Genomic DNA, 16,886 nt, shown 5'->3' with positions numbered 1-16,886 from the left:
CTGCTGAAGTAGAATATTTCGAACTTAACTGCTAGGCCACCGGGGCTGGCCTAGTAGTAATTAGATTTTTGCTTTATCATACAGATAGTTCATAAAAAGTTATTGCTGGTAATAACTCTTATTATGGGAAAGGCCCCCAATTTAAATTCTTTAAGGGCGAGGTAAAAGTGTCTTGAGCCTGCTGGGTCTTGATTGCCTTTAGTTCAAAATATTCCACTTGTCAAAATGAAACATCTTGAGGAGGCCTGTTCCGAACCCCTTTAGTAGGGGCCAACTGGCTCCTTGCCTTGATGCTACTAAAGACAGGCAGTTTCTGAGATATACCAAAATGTGTCAATCGAGGCCAGCCCCATGGTGTAGTGGTTAAGCCCAGCATGCTCTGCTTCAGCAGCCTGGGTTCATGGGTTCAGATCCCGCACGCGGACCAACACCACTCAACAAGCCTTGCTGTGGCAGTGACCCACATACAAAATAGAAAAAGACTGGCACAGACATTAGCCCTGAGACAATCTTCCTCAAGCAAAAAAAAAAGAGGGAGATTGGCAACAGATGTTAGCTCAAAGTGAATCTTCCTTGAAATGAAAATGAAATAAAAAAAAAAAATGTTAAGCACATGCTTACGGAATAGAAGAAAATCCAGAAATGTGAAAAATATTCCTATTTCCTGAGGGTCCATTATATATTTTGCTCTTCTAATTTCCTTTCATTCAACTACCAGTTTCTCAAATTAAAAATGGGAGCAAAATCAAATTTAATCCTAGAAATTCGTTTGCCAGAACAGATTTGAAGCTCAGCTTCTCTTCATTGGGGAAGGGAAAACAACCATCCGCCTCCTTACTTCTTATTCGCTAGGATGCTTGTTCAAGGGGTTCTTGTTTTAGTTTTTGGAAGAGGAGTGGTGATCGAGATTTTTGAGGTAAGGAGAAGAGAGTCATAGACAGAAAAAGCTGAACCAAAGAGCTAACTAAGTTTCTTGGCTTATTTCTTCTCTCTTCTTTTCCACAACAAATGCTTTATTTCCACAACAAACACTTTATTTCTAGAAAATCATAATTAACAGATAAAGAAGTCACTCATGGGACTGTCTCCAGAATCCACTCTTTTTTTTTTTTTGTTTTTTTTGAGGAAGATTAGCCCTGACCTAACTACTGCCAATCCTCCTCTTTTCACTGAGGAAGACTGGCCCTGAGCTAACATCCATGCCCATCCTCCTCTACTTTATATGTGGGACGCCTACCACAGCATGGCTTTTGCCAAGCAGTGCCAAGTCCACACCCAGGATCCAAACCAGTGAACCCCTGACCGCCAAGAAGCGGAACGTACGAACTTAACCCCTGTGCCACGGGACCGGCCCCATAGAATCCCCTCTTAATATTCCTATTTCCTGTGAAAAATCTCTGTGTATATCACCTCAGTGGAATTAAGAATTGAATTTAGATAAAATCCTCTTACCCTTAAAATTGTTATAGATTTTGAATATAAATTATTGTTACAAATATAAAGGTGAGAATTCAGAAATATGGACAAATATTGATAAAGCCAAGATTGTAACTTTGGTGAAAGTGAGATGAGGGTGCTTTAAATGTGACCAGAATATAACTTTACTGAAGGGAGGGGGGGAGGGGCAAGGGAGAGAGTCCCAAGTTTAAGATGTCATTCCCATGGCACCTCCTCAGGAAGCCTCAGGATACTTTGGGAATCGTTCTTTAATATGAAATGTAAAAAGCAAAATTCCAAGTGAGCAGCTGGCCCACCCAAATTTACTGCCCTGAGGCCCTGTACACTAATCCCCTTAGGTAGTGGGTGTATCATTCTCAGAGTACTTAGTTTATCATTTCAATCCAAACACTGACTTCTGCCTCCAGTTACAAGGCACAGTCAATCCAAGCTGAGTTCTGAGCAAACTTTTAAAGTAAGAGACCAGCATAATTTCCCCAAGGGAGAAAAATCCAGGTGCAAGTTTCTTCTCTTAAAGGAAAAATTTAAATACATTTTCAGGAAAGAAAGGACCCTTCAAGCAAGATGTTTTTCTAGGAAATTTCTTGTTAAGCTATGATATTTTATAAATAACTTGGTGAGAAATAGATATGGTAAATTTAACTCAACAAGAGAAGTTAATACCATTTTTGGTGGCATTCCATCAACTCCTTTTTCCTTTCCGTCTTCCTTTATTATTATTATCATTATTATTCCCTTCCCTTGGTTTCTTCTCCTTTTTCTTTTTTTTTAAAGATTGGCACCTGAGCTAACATCTGTTGCCAATCTTTTTTTTTCTTCTTCTTCTTCTTCTTCCCAAAGTCCCCCAGTACATAGTTGTATATTCTAGTTGTGGGTCCTTCTGGTTGTGCCATGTGGGATGCCGCCTCAACATGGCCTGATGAGCAGTGCCATGTCTGCCCCCAGGATCTGAACCGGCAAAACCCTGGGCCACCAAAGCAGAGCGTGTGAACTTAACCACTCAGCCATGGGGCCGGCCCCTCGTCTTCTCTTTTTGTATTAACTTTGTCAGTGTCTTCCTCTGGTAAATTTTGCACAGACTGGAGATCCTTAAGGGTAAAGAAATTCCTAATCCTTAATCTGTGTGTCCACTACCAAGCACAATTAAATGCCAGACAAACTACTCCCAAAGTTAACGAGGTAGCCTTCAAAACATGGCACATTATGGAACTTCTAATCCTTTTTCACAGAAAGCCTTACCTGATTTTCCTGATTAGGCTATGTAGTAGAAAAAAAAAAGATAACTTACTTTTGAAGTAAAAATTTAAAAGTTTTCTTCTAAGATGTCAGTAGGTCAGAAGTTGCTCCACACAATCAGTAGCTCTGCAGGATTTGAACATGTTGGGTGAGAAAAGGCAAATCTTTGCCCAGACAATTAAAGAAAGACTTAATCTTTTGAGTTGTAATCATGTGATGGGGGAAGGGGCTCCTGTGTGTGTGTGTTTGTGTGTGTGTGTGGTGTTTGAATGCCAGCAAATTTAAGTGCCTTGTAGCAGAAAAGATTAGGGAGAATGGTAAATTACATAAGAATGCTATAAGTTTTTTATTAGCATTTGAAACGAGTTTAAGAACCCAATCGTAAAACAAGCCCTCATTGGAGTTATTCTGATTGTTAAGTATTTAGTTAAATTAATGACTTTAAGACACCTGTTTCAAGGAAGGACAGCATTTATAGGAAAAGTTAAAGTAATTTCTCCTTACAAAATTAATAAAATAAATTAAAATTAACTTTTTCAAAATGGTAAAGAAAGCCATGTTCGACATTTGTTAGTTACAGGAAAATCCTGGTGTTTTGAATCCTGCTCCTTTCCCTAAGGTGGGAAAAGAGAGGGGAGGGGAGAAAAGGAAGAGCCAAATAAATAATAAAATCCCTCAAAAGCCATTCCCAGAATCAAATTTTGTTTAATTGCTGTAGTGGAACATAGAGATATGAAGACTATCCTTTCTGTAGTTCGAGATATAATTTATACATGCTTATTTTATGCAATAAACGTTTACCCTGTTGTGCCATGATATAATTAGGAAGTAATAGATCTGAGAAGTCTGATTAAACATGAATTCTAAATATTGAGTCCTTAGGCAATTTATATTGATATGTTGTATAAGATTAATATTTCAGCTTTTGAAAATGAATGACAGGTCAATACTAAGAATGTTTAATTGAAAATAAGAAAGTAATTCATCTTGGAAGAAAATTCCTTTGGAAAGAATATGAATGTGCCTATAGTAATATTCTGTGTCCAGTATATCTTTGTAGACCCCAGCAGCCTAATTAAAGAACGTACATAATATACCTTTAATTGTAGGATTAAGTTATTGTTCAACTTTCTGAGCCACTTAACTGATACTCAATAGATACAAGCTAAATTAGTTTATTAGTTAATTGAGTGAACTTTACATACTTTGAATTTCAGTAAACCCAACATTATGGCCAATGGTGATACTTTAAAATGAAGATGTTCAAACAAACACCAAAACATACCATCCGGAAGCCATGGAACTGTCAAAGAAAAACCAGAGCTGGAGAGTAGTAAAAGTAGTAAAGACAAATTTTGTGAAGAAAAACTATTGCAATAGAGGAACAGAGACCTCAGTACAGAATTGGACTCAATTCGGAATACAATAAGGGAAAGTGGGAATTTATAGCCAAGGGGCAATGTAGGGGGTCAGCAGATGGAAAATTAGTAAGGTGACTTTCCGGCTAAACTGATGTTAACAGGATTCTTGCTGAAGGCAGGCCAGGGTGATCAAGCATTACCTGGGGGGTGGTGGAAGATGAGGAACCTGATTAGATACCCCAGGTGATCAGATATGGAGGAGGGGAGATTCTAGCTAAACTGACTTAGCAGGATTCTTGCTACAACTGGGCTCCACCAACAAAGACTCAGGGGCCCAGGGTTTGAGGCCTAATCAAAAAGAGAGCTCAGTGAGCCTGATTAGTGTGGTCATGTAGAGAATCTTTGTCAGTCACCCCACTTGTGCATCTAAATGAGCTAATTAGTTATTAAATAGATGAGTTTGATGTACTTTGAATTTCAGTAAACTTAAAATCATGGTCCATGGTGATGCTTTAAAATGAAGATGTCCAAACAGAAAATGAAGAGTAGCATCCTGAAGCCACAGAGTTCAAACATGACTCAGAAGTTGGAGCCAAGCATGAGGCACCAACACACCCGGATATAACTGAAAGTAAGTAATTGAATAATTGAATAAAGTCCTGAAGAGTCTCTGAATTCCAGAGGCTAATTAAAAACACAATAGGTTCGCTAGGGATGCTCTCTGCAATGCCAGTGGTCAAACTCCAGGCTGAGCTCAGTGATGCCTGACTTGCAGGCAACCCAACATTGCACCATCATAAACACAGGACCAGTCCTAGTTCTGTAATGGCAGTGGCTCAGCTGCCTAGCACGAATAGGCAAAAGGGCTTAGTACCAATCAAGTCAAAGTTTAAGAAGAAGAACAAACACCTCTGTTATCACCAGTGCCTTGAATAACGAAGTTCACAAAAGTATAATAGTATATAACACGGGCTATGAGTTTGCAATTGGTCTTCTATTAGCAATAACCAACGTTTCTCTTCGCTTGACTTTTGGTTTTTATTTCTCTGAATTGTCAAAGTCATAGTTACCAAATCTTCTACATATGGGATTATAGCAAAGATCCAAATGGCGACCACAGTCTAACACAAAAAGAAAACACTTATCTGTTCCTGAACTTCCTTTGTCTAAAGGCAATAGGGACTCAATCGCATCAAATGTAACTAAACACATTTAATAATGCTGAAGATAAATGCTATTTAAAAAAAAGATATGAGCTTAGTTTCAAAAGATAATAACAACAGGTTTCTTCTTCTTTTTTGTTTTTTAGAAGATTAGCCCTGAGCTAACATCTGTGCCCATCTTTCTCTACTTTATATGTGGGACACCCGCCACAGCATGGCTTGATAAGCTGTGCATAGGTCCGTGCCCGGGATCTGAACTGCTGAACCCCTGGCTGCAAAAGCAGAGCACATGAATCTAACCATTATGCCACCGGGCCAGCCCAGGCATTTCTTCTCTTATCTATTTAAGATATCTGGAGCCTATAGAGATAATGAAGCACTTATGATGCAGATTGAATTTTTCCCTAAAATAAAAGACTGGTTCAAAAATCTTGTCAGTTTTAAGTGTTTAATATTTATCTTCCTAAAAAGCCATGTTCTGCAGTCTACCTTAAGAATGTACATTTTGTGAAAGCAAAACTATGGCTTAAGTCTCAAACAATCAAATGTCTTCCCAGCATATTCATCTTTTTCTCCACTTCTAAGGAATGCGTGGCAACTCAGTCTAGGCCAGCTTTTCAGATAGGATCTAAAGAAAAATAAAACCCAAATCTTTCGTTATCCGCATGAAAATTCCTATTCTTTTGAGGAAGAAGTGTTTTATGATGGCAGGTTCTCATCATTCCGCTGGGATCCTGCCTTGTACCTCTGGTATAAATCTCTTTGCCCTAGATTTATTCTAGTCTCTATTTGGAGTCTAGAGATATATCTCTCAGTCACAGTTCCCCCTGTGCAGCCTTTCCAAACAGATCTGCCTATTGAAGTGTTCATCTCTGATTGCCACCAAGGCTATTTTAAAGGTATCAAGGCTCTCAAAAAATTGTACTTATTTCTTAGCACTACTCACAGTTTATGTTCAAATTTGAAACATGTCTGTCTCCCTCACTAGACTCTAAGCTCACAGTTGTGTTCCCAATTCCCAGTACTGTGCCTGGCACACAGTAGGAGATCCATAAGTACTTAATCCAGTGGGTGAATGAGTGAACTGTCTATCCATCAGTTAATTCCTTGATCAAATTATTTCTTCCTTTTCTCCAGTTTCACTAGATTACTTTTAATTTCCTGCCATTCTCCCAAAGCACAAGTTCATGTATTGCATTAAACCCAATTTGTCCTATCTTAAACATTAACAAGATAAAGAGTTGAAGAGGTAACAGTTATCAACCTTCAGTAACAATAGCTACTTTTGACCTTACCTTGTTATATGGAAAGTAAGATGTATCTCAGAGGTTACAATTAGCAGGGATTTAAAAAATCTCTAATTCTAATCTCATCTAATTCTCTCAACTGCCTCCAACTGCCACCATTCTCTCTAGCTAATGGTGTAATAGAGTCCGAGATTAGAATACTCGTGCCACAGCACCGCTGGAAACATTTATTGGTGTCTCCCTTTACAAGGTCTTTTCCTCTCCTCTTCTTAAATTCACTTTTAACCTTTTTATTCTGTCTTAACTGAGTCTTCCATCTCATGGCTCCAACTCATGGCTAAAGGGATTAAGGAGCCCAGATCCAGAAAAGGACAGAGGCTTTATTTCCATTTTTAACTCTATTATGCAACAGCTGGAGGATTCAAATTATTCATTCTTGACATATCACTTAACTCTTTAAAAATGTATTCGTAATACTTAGATCAGTCTAATTCCTGAGGATGCTGGGATGATGTGTGAAATGATAACCACGAAGTATTTTTCACAAGAAGCTCTGTAAATCTGAAGTGCGGTATTATTTCCCCCGGACTCTCTATATTATTAAATCTTACTTATTATAGTCCATTTACCCCAAACTATAAGAAAAGCAGCTGTATTAAGGTGTGGAGAGAATTGTTTTTGACCTACAGGAGCGATAAAAGCCAAGATACGTAATTTGATTAAGGATATCTCTAGAATAATGTAGGGATTGTGGACTCCTAGGCCAAAAACTCTGAAGAAGTATTTACCATGGATACTGACAGTACAGAGAAGGTTGGGGGTAATAGCAATCGATGAGGATTTTAGGCTGGTGTATTTTAAAACTGCAGATGAGAAGCAGGCTCTGAGGACTGGAGTTTGCTTGCCCTTTGTTGGGGAACATTTACCTTTGTAAGGGAAACCTCCATCTGTAAAGATGCCTCCTCTCTGTGCCAGGAAGAAGGGAGGTGACCTTATCTCTAGAAAGTCTGAATCAATGCCAAAGGCAAGAACTTAAATTGTTTACTGTCTGGCAACCTCATGTAACTGACATCCCCTCAAAATCCTCCTTTGTCTTTAGCTGAAGATAATATTTAAGCGGTGACTTCTGCCATTTACTCAATCTGGTTTGATTCTTATCTAAAAGTTATAGGACCACCCAATAACCAGACCCTACTGGCACTGATGTCATTTTAACAACTCTTTTTACATATTCTTCCCTTTGTCTTGTAAAGAGATAACTCACATACCTGTGCCTTAAATTTAGCCTTACTCTCCACCAATGTTGGCAGCAGAGGCAGCAGCAGCAGCAGCTCCCCATGCCAACAGCAGCTCTGACTGCCCGTGGGTGCTGTCCCCATGCTATTCCTCACTATTCTCTAAATAAAACAGCATTACTGCCAGATCTTGAGAGTCCAAGAAATCTTTCTTTCTTTCAACTCCTTGGCTCACCGACCCCGCATCAGCAGTAATCTAAGTTTCCTTTAAAGAATGGTCAATGAACAAGGAGAGATGGGAAAAGGAAGAGTCATACCAAGCAAAATTCACTTCAAATTGCAGAAACTCAGTAAAAGTTGTATTTACAATTAAAATGCCTCTTTATCTCTACCCATAGATTGGCAGGCTACTGATTTTTTGCCTCAACAGAGACCACATGCTCCTAGTTAAAAGAAGTGGGAGAGCTCAGTCAACCCTTCTGCAGGAGAGCTCAGCTAGCCCCTCCATGCTGACATTTCTTGCCAAAATCTAATTACAAAGAGCATTTCAGAGCAAAAACTGAATATGACCTAAGTAGTTCTATGCATTTTGGCACAAATGGAGGGTAACTGTGAACAAGATAATTCAAGAAGTGATGTTGAGTAGGCTTATTCCCAGCATTTTTTTTTCCAAATTACAGGTAACAAACTATTAGTGGGCCATAAAATTGATTTAATTGGTTGTAACGCACATGCAGGAAGGCCTCCCTGACCTGCCCCTTTCTGCCTGCAGTAGAGCATCCCATGTGAAAGGTATACTCCCTCTGCCAAGAAGAGAACATCTTATCACCGGAGACTGGGAGTTGACACCAAAATGGATCTGTACAAACAAACCTACTAAAATAACCCTTAGCTTCCATTGATTTCCCTCATATATATCCTAGTCACTCTCTCACAAATTACTTCCCCTAGAAGCTTAAACCCCTTTCTTTTGTCTTGTCCTTCCTCCACAATTTATCATTCTTTGGCCCTAACTGCTTCTTTGGGTCTTCATTTTTCCTATGAAGGCTCCCATGTGCATGTAAAACTATTAAATAAAGTTTGTATGTTTTTCTCCTGTTAATCTGTCTTTTGTCGGTTCAATTCATAGGCCTCAGCCACAGAACCTAAAAGGTAAGAGAAAGCTCTTTTTCCTCCCTTATACCTGGCACATAGTAAATACCAAATAAATGTAAGTTGTTCCTGTTGTTATTATTATTAGTGATATCATCCCTGCTTCTACCCTCTTCTGTATGAAAGGCAGGGAAAATCATGAAAAATTGAGGCAAAGCCCAAGACAGTTTAATGATTCATAGATCTGCTAGCATTGAAGCTTCCCTAGGAGGGGCTGGCCCCATGGCCTAGTGGTTAAGTTCAGAACACTCTGCTTTGGCAGCCCAGGTTCACAGGTTCTGATCCTGAGCATGGACCTAGACTGCTCATCAAGCCATGCTGTGGTGGCAACCCGCATACAAAAAAGTAGAGGAAGATTGGCACAGATGTTGGCTCAGGCCCAAACTTCCTCATTAAAAAAAGGGAAAACTTCCCTAGAAAATAGAAAAAAAAAAATGTTTAATCTAAATATGTAAGCCCTAAGGCATCGTTCTGGAGGAAATGAAATACTCAGCAAATTCATACTACAGTGGAGCCAGCCCTGATGAGGGTTCCTCAGCAATGGCATCGGTGACCATACAGCACGCTCTGAGAAGGAACCTGCCCTTGAAAGTCTTCATGGATCATGACTTTCTCAAGAGATCAGACTGACTCAGGCTTAGTGTGCACTGCCTGGATCTGGCTGCCTCTTTATGTCTCTTTGGGGGAGTCCATTAAGCAAACAGTCTGTTCAAGCTCAGACTTCAAACTGTCTTCCCTCAGCCTGATTAAAATATTTTTCTGACTTGTCAAATGTGATTTATCTAGACAGTTTTCAGTCTTTGTAATTGAATTAGTGGAATAAGTAAGTGGCATATAAGTAAGTGACATTTAAAATGAATAGTAGCAAAACCAATTTTAAATATAGAATCCAGATATTTTTACACTGTTTGGTGGTTATATATTAGTTTGGCCAAACAGGCTGGTTCTGCTTCTATCTCACAAAAGAGAAAGAAGAGCAGTCACCAAAAATCAAAGAAGAAATAGTTAACAAGATTATCTCTCAGGATCAAACTCACTCTGTCTATTAGCATGTTAATTACATCTACAAGATATGAGTAATCATTAATAACCATTATTGTTGTTAGTAAACTAAACAGTACATCTAGCATATTGCATAAACATACCAAAATGTGTGACAGATGCTATCCAAAAAGAAAAATTAACTACAAAGTCAACCTTCTAATGCCATTATAAAGATGTATTAATATTCATAGCTATCTCTGCCCCTCTACACTACTCCATAAAAACCTGAGCACATTTACCCTTATAGATGAGAAGAGCAGGCCCAAGAACAGAAAAAAACAGGAGTGCACTATGGTTCTCACCTGAGACAAGAGAAACAGGAACTCGGTGCTAAAGTGCTAAGCAACTAAGTATCTGGTTAGTTTATGACAAGATGGGAGTGTCCCTGAGACTCACCAGTGGGGAGATGGCAGAGGAAGGGAAGAAACTCTGAGAGGATGGATAAATCAGCTGTGAAAATATCCAGGAATATTCATTATGATTGGAGGCTGTTCCACTTTAGAATTTGGGAAGAATTTGGACCAAGTATGAAGTTGGGGGAGGGATGACCCAAGTAAGAAGGTGGGGGACGGAGCAAATACGAGGTTGGGGGATGGGGACAAGATCTCTATAAAACCTACTCTTTTGCTAAAAAAAACAAAGACAAAAAATAGAACAGACAACAAGATAACTTTAAAGAGTTAAAAAGAAATTTCAAAGGCACGTGCTCACTTGTCAACACAATTACAGGGCAGTGAGTCTCCCGAGGTTGCAGCTAATTAGCACTTTAGCTTCATAATGAATGTTTACAGTTTTGACAAAAAATATTGTTTTTATTCAATCGCGTATGGCTTGTTTGCTTTAAGCATGCAAATAGCTACATTCAATAGCTACAGTTCAAAAAATCCAAGATATAAGTAATATTTATTGATGGCCTAAACTGCTTTAACCAAATGTGCAATCTTTGTTATATTTTAAGTGTTAACATGAGTACAGCAAGCCTTTCATTAAAATGTCATTAAGAAACAATATTTACAGGAAAGCAATTCCAACCAAATCTCTGAAATCAGGCAATCAACAACTAGTTAGGAAGTCATCGAAGGATTTTCAGTAAACAATTAATTATGGCATTCAAATGTTTCAGTAACAGTCTGTGGTCAAAATTATGATCCTCATTTTTCAAGTGAAGAAATAAGCATTAGAAAAAAGTAAATAACTTGCTCACCATCCCGAAGCTAGAAACCCCGTTCTAGCTAATTCTGAATCTCTTGCTCTTTACAATGCTTTCTAGTGGACAAGTCACTATCATTATGGAGATGAAAATATGAAATAAACACAGGACATTTTCTGAGAAGGTGTTACCACACAAAGGGCATAATCTGCTCGCCGCAAGACAAAAGTCAAATCGTCAAGAGACAAGATGGTGGCAGAGAAAGGGCATTTTGTTAAATGATAAGCTAGCAAATAGGAAGGTGGAGGGACTAGTGTCCTAAAGAATCATCCTGAGTGGGGCACAGAACCTTGAAGCAGTTACATAGGCCAATGAGTTACTGGGGGGGGTGGTTAGGACTGTTGCCCCTCTGGTGTTACAGACTGGGAGTCGCCACACCAGATCTTTCAGTTATCATTTGATGATGGCTACCAGCATAGACTCTCTGTGTGGGGGTCATCACATTCCTAAGGAACTCAAAAGAACGAAGTTATTCTCTTATCACAGCTGGGAGGTATATACGCAAGCAGGGCTCATAAAATCTACAGAGCAGGTAGATCTCCTAGAGGGTGCATTTCCATCTGGGTCGTTAGTAAGAGGTCATTCAAAGTTACAATACGGTTTCTTTTCTACAATATAGCTTCCCTTATGTCAACCTTCTGTTGAGCTGGTATCAATTGGAGACTGAGTATTTTAATTGTCTAGTACAGTATGTAGATAATGGACGCCTTTCTGTTTGTATAATTAACCTCCATACTTTTTTTTTTTTGCTATTAGAATCAACCTTACTTGAAAAAGAGGAATTAAAGCTCAGTCTAAATATCTTCAAAGTAAGCATTTAGTTAGACTCCACTTCAGTGCTCTCACCCCTAAGCCATCTGCCTGCTTCGGTTTAGGTAACTTTAACAGAATGATTGCTTCTTTTATCAATTTTTTGCTCAGCTGTTTTTTTGTGTGTGAGTGCATTTACTCCAAATGATTAGAGATGTTAGCGTGGCAATTGTGTTTTACGTTTTAACGTAGTTTACTGAGTTTTGATAAGAAAAATGGAAATGCTGTATTTATATTTGCTAATTTTCCACTTCATGGGACCTATGAAATTAGAATGAGAAATCCTTTAAACTAAGAGACAAAGACTTTACCTAAATTAGAGGTAAATTTGAATTATTTACAGGAGTCTTTTATCTCCTGGTTAACGGACATTACCTTCTAACTTTGCCACCAGAGATTCACTGAAGTACAGCCTTGTTATATACCTTCCTCAGAAAAATACAATGGAGAATGGGTGAAGCCTGGGCCTATCAGCATTTTTGTGATATAAAACACAATGAGGGCAGACGACAAAGGGCACTAGCTTGAGTCTAGCCTCAGCCCCAAATCTGAGAAGAGAGTTGAATAGTCACTAATATTTTAATTTTTCTTTCTCTCCTTCCCTCCGTCTCCCTTCCTCCCTTCTCTCTCTCAGATGCTGGACATATATTAACATATTTAATCCTAATAATACGCCTATGAAGTAGGCACAAGTATTGCTCTTACTTTACAGATACCATTCAACTTCTTTTGACCTCAGGCCAAGCAAACTTCAGTCTACTCCCTTGGATTCAGATTTCAGAACCGTGTCTACTCCACTGGCAGAGTCCTGGAGGGCTTTAGTCCGGATGAGGAAAATAAAAGAGTTGCATTGAGGCCGGGTGGGTTCTTCAGTTCAGGAGATCTATTTCATCAAAAGGCTGGCTTGGGTGACGTATGAGATGTTTCTGGCTATCTTTAAGGATTTAGAATAAACTTAAAATCTGAGGGAGAGAACTCTAGAAAGTGTTCAAAGGAGTGTGGCTGAAACTAAGGTCCCAAACCAGAGGTTTGGCTAAAACTACACTGTGTTCAGGACCTGCAGTCCCTTGTGGCATTGGTGTCTGTGGTCAAGTGTAGCTCTGGCAGCTACTGTACCATGACACAGAGAACCACCAGAGGGGACAGGGATTGTTCCACACCTCCACCCTGCCCCCTTCCGTATGCCTACTAGCGGTGAAACTGGTGAGTCTCCATTTCTCCACTCAGAGCGTTGTGATAGACACCGTAATACTCTGCCAGCTTTGGTTTTGATTCTGGTTTCTCCCTTGTGCTCTTGAGAACGCTCTTGGCCCTGATCTCTAAACCCAGGTAAGGCTTCCCACACTGCTGCCAAGTTCTGCCATATACTCATTTGCAAATAATTAAAATCTACTGCAAAGTGTATTATTCTACTAACAACAATAATGGTTATTAATCACTACTCATATCTTGTAGATGTAATTAACATGCTAATAGACAGGGTAAGTTTGATCTTGAGAGATAATCTTGTTAACTATTGCTTCTTTGATTTTTGGTGACTGCTCTTCTTTCTCTTTTTGTGAGATAGAAGCAGAACCAGCCTGTTTGGCCAAACTAATATATAACCACCAAACAGTGTAAAAATATCTGGATTCTATATTAAAAATTGGTTTTGCTACTACTCATTTTAAATGTCACTTACTTATATGCCACTTACTTATTCCACTAATTCAATTGAAAAGACTGAAATAACCTCAGTTAAAATTTCTCTCTTGCTCCAATTCCTTAGTTAACTTACTTCTGTTTACATTGTCATGTTATAATAGTTTAATAGGCTCCTTCAGTGTCTTCACTGATTGCCTGAGTTAGAATTTCAGACATTTCAGAAGGATATTGAGATGCTCTAGTGTCCCTAGTATGTCTCAAACCATACCATAGGTGCCAACTACTTAACTTATTGATTCAACCATTTAAAATGGAGTATTGATTACATGGCAACCACAGGCCTCGAGGATACCACACAGACCAGTCTCTGTTCTTATGGAGCTTACATTCTAGTGGGAGGAAATAGACGATAAGCAAGTAAATAAATGAATAATTTCTGAGTGATAAAAGCTGTCTTAGTCAGTTCAGGCTTCTATAACAAAATACCACAGACTAGGTAGCTTATAAACAGCAGAAATTTATTGCTCACAGTTCTCGAGGCTGGGAAGTCTGAATCAAGGTGCCAGCATGGTCGATTGAAGGTTCTCTTCCAGGTTGCAGACTTTTTGTTGTATCCTCACACAGTGGAAGGAGGCTAACACACTCTCTTGGCCATCTTTTATAAAGGCACTAATTCCATTCATGAGGACTTCACTGTTATGACCTGAGCACCTCCCAAAGGCCCCACCTCCTAATACCATTAGGGCATTAGCATTTCAAAATATGAATTTTGAGGGAATGCAAACTTTCAGACTGTAACATATGTTATTACAGAATTTTAAAAGAAGAATGAGAAAGAGAGCAATCAGGGTTGAACCGGCAAAACTTGTCCACTTCAAAGTGTAACATATAATGCTGACTCTTAAAGAGATTGTATCAGTCACCACTTTCTCCAAAAATTAAGAGTGCTATTTGTCCATACCCAAATTAACACTGTACTATTATACTTCGTAAAGTCTTTGCCAATCTGAGTAGTGTAAAAATGGTATCTCATTGTCATTTTAATCACAATTTCTCTTATTTTGAGAAAATGAGCCATTCATAGTTTTTCTTGCCTGTGATTTTTGTCCACATTTTTTTCCATGTTAGATTTGAGTTGTTTTGAATTTATTTGCTTAAGCATTTTTACATATTGCATAAGGAGAATTAGTATTTTGTCACATATTCCAAACGTGTTTTTCTGACTTGTGTTTTGACTTGTCCATGGTATTGTTTCCATGCAAGAAGCAAGCTTCTTCTTTTTGTTTGTTTCTAAATATTTGGAAAATAAGTGAGACTTAGGTCCCCTGTAGCAGACTCTAAGATGAGGTTTTATGGGCAAGTGATTTATTAATGAAGTTTTCTCAGGAAAAAACTCTTAAGAGAATGAAAGAAGAATAAAAAAGTGGTCAAAGCAGAAGAAAGGGGTTGAAGCCAAGGAAGGCTGCAATTTCAGGTAAAGTCCTGAGGAGGGCAGCACTAGCCTGATCATACAGGGGATCCCCTTAAGGGCTGTGGGGAAACAAAACCACATTGACCGGGCAGGAGGGAGGAGGAGAAGCACACAGAATTGGGGGAGGGAATGCAGGACATACAATAAAAGGGACCTTGGGGGATCTGTGTGGGCACTGCCAGTGTTTGTTAACAATGCATCAGTCAAGGGTCAATGGAAGGAAAGAGTACAGAAGTTCAAACCCAGCATTTTATTTCAATGTGGAAGTCTCATTATTTACTTGTGATTAATTATTAAACCAGGTAAGAGAAGGAATCCACCCAGTCAGGACAATTTAGTCCGCCCTGACCTAGTCACTAACGATTACTCATGTGTAATTTGTTTTCATCTCTCCCTCACCTCTTCCTGGATTTCCAGTGAGGCCTGATGGTGCCAAAGTTATTGGGAGAGTCAGTTTTCAATAAGTTGAAGGCCCAGTAAGTAACTGCAGGTGTAGATCTTGGGGGTCTATGAAAAGACGTAATGGATTGAAAAGAGGATACTTGGTCTTGGCTAAGGAACACAGAATTTAGTCTTGTCTCATTACTAATAAAGGATATCTTTGCTATATTTCTGGAGTGACTGGAAAATAGCCCCTGATATTGACTCCCATTAACATCTCAGAGTATTTTCTTCTTGGAAGACGCACAGGCTTCACTAAAAATAAATGTTTTTCTTAATCTTCTTATGAAATAAAATTTTATCTTATGAGGTAAGGATCAGGCTGAGAGCATTTGAAGGAATCTTATACCTCTTTCAGTGACAAACACTTCTCTGGCACAGAGTGATATCAGTTTAGGGCTGCCCTCTCCCAGCTGTCACCCCCAGGCATGCCCATGTGTATGCATGTAGATTAGTGGTTCTCTAGAGTTGTGGGGAGGATTGGGGGAAAATGGACAGTGACTGCTAACGGGTTTGGAGTTTTTGGTAGGGTGATGAAAATAAAGCAAAAAAGACTGTCAAATGATAAGCAGGATAAGCAGAGAAAAAAATGTCCACTTGGACACAAGTCCAAAACTATAGAACTCCAAAACTAGACACAACATCTTAAACTGGGCCAGACAGAGAAGATAGGTTACTTACAAAGGTAGGCAAACAGATAGAAAGCAGTTTTCTCGATAAAAGCAATAGAAAACTGTGATCTACCAAATCCTAAGGGAAAATAACTATCAATCTATGCTTTTACACCAATCAAAACTGTCCATATTAAGGGTAAAATTAAAAAGTTATTTAATTAAAAACACAGAGAATTCTTCCCCAGTAGACTTTCACTAATGGAACTCTAAAAGATGAAGTTCAATAAGAAGGAAAGTGATGCTAGACAGAAGTTTGACGTGTATATATATATATATATATAAATTATATAAATGTAAAATTAAGGAATAAAAGGAAATATGTAGGTAAATCTAAACAATGTTTATATACAATGAAAATAATAATGATGTTTAATTTCGGAAATTAAATGAAAAGAAGTCAAATATTGGACAGAAATTCAATTTACCTCAAAGGAGGGGAAGAAAGAAAGGAAGGGAGGAAGGGAGGAAGAGAGAGAAAGAGAGGAACAGGGAAAGAAAGAAAGAGGGGGGTGAGGGAGGGAGGGAGGGAGAGAGAGAGACAGAGAGACAGAGAGAGAAAGGAAGGAAGGAAGGAGGGAGGAAAGGAAAGAAGGAAGAAAGGAAGGAAAGAAGAAAGAAAGGAAGGAAAGAAAAAGAGAAAGGAAAGGAAGAAGAAAGAAAGCAGAAGAGGGAGGGAGGAAGGAAGGAGAGGCAAGCATCCCCATGTTATGGCTCTCAAAACTCCTGAGATTAATCTAGTT

At 38.8% G+C, this 16,886-nt stretch overlaps 1 protein-coding gene across 4 annotated transcripts in view; it reads right to left on the bottom strand.

Annotated features, from left to right (window-relative positions):
* LOC123276968 (hyaluronidase PH-20-like) overlaps positions 1–14,213 on the bottom strand; it is an 87,237-nt gene extending 73,024 nt beyond the window's left edge. For all 4 annotated transcript variants that reach the window (XM_070512744.1, XM_070512722.1, XM_070512729.1 and 1 more), the window contains exon 1: positions 14,090–14,213. The gene's annotated coding sequence lies outside the window, so the exon portion shown is untranslated. The remainder of the gene's footprint in view (positions 1–14,089) is intronic.
* Between the last annotated feature and the right edge of the window lie 2,673 nt (positions 14,214–16,886).

The sequence above is a fragment of the Equus asinus genome, chromosome 1 (assembly GCF_041296235.1).
Source record: "Equus asinus isolate D_3611 breed Donkey chromosome 1, EquAss-T2T_v2, whole genome shotgun sequence".
Taxonomy (NCBI): domain Eukaryota; kingdom Metazoa; phylum Chordata; class Mammalia; order Perissodactyla; family Equidae; genus Equus; species Equus asinus.
Note: the sequence above shows the minus strand (reverse complement) of the source record. Positions and strands in the feature narration are given on the sequence as shown.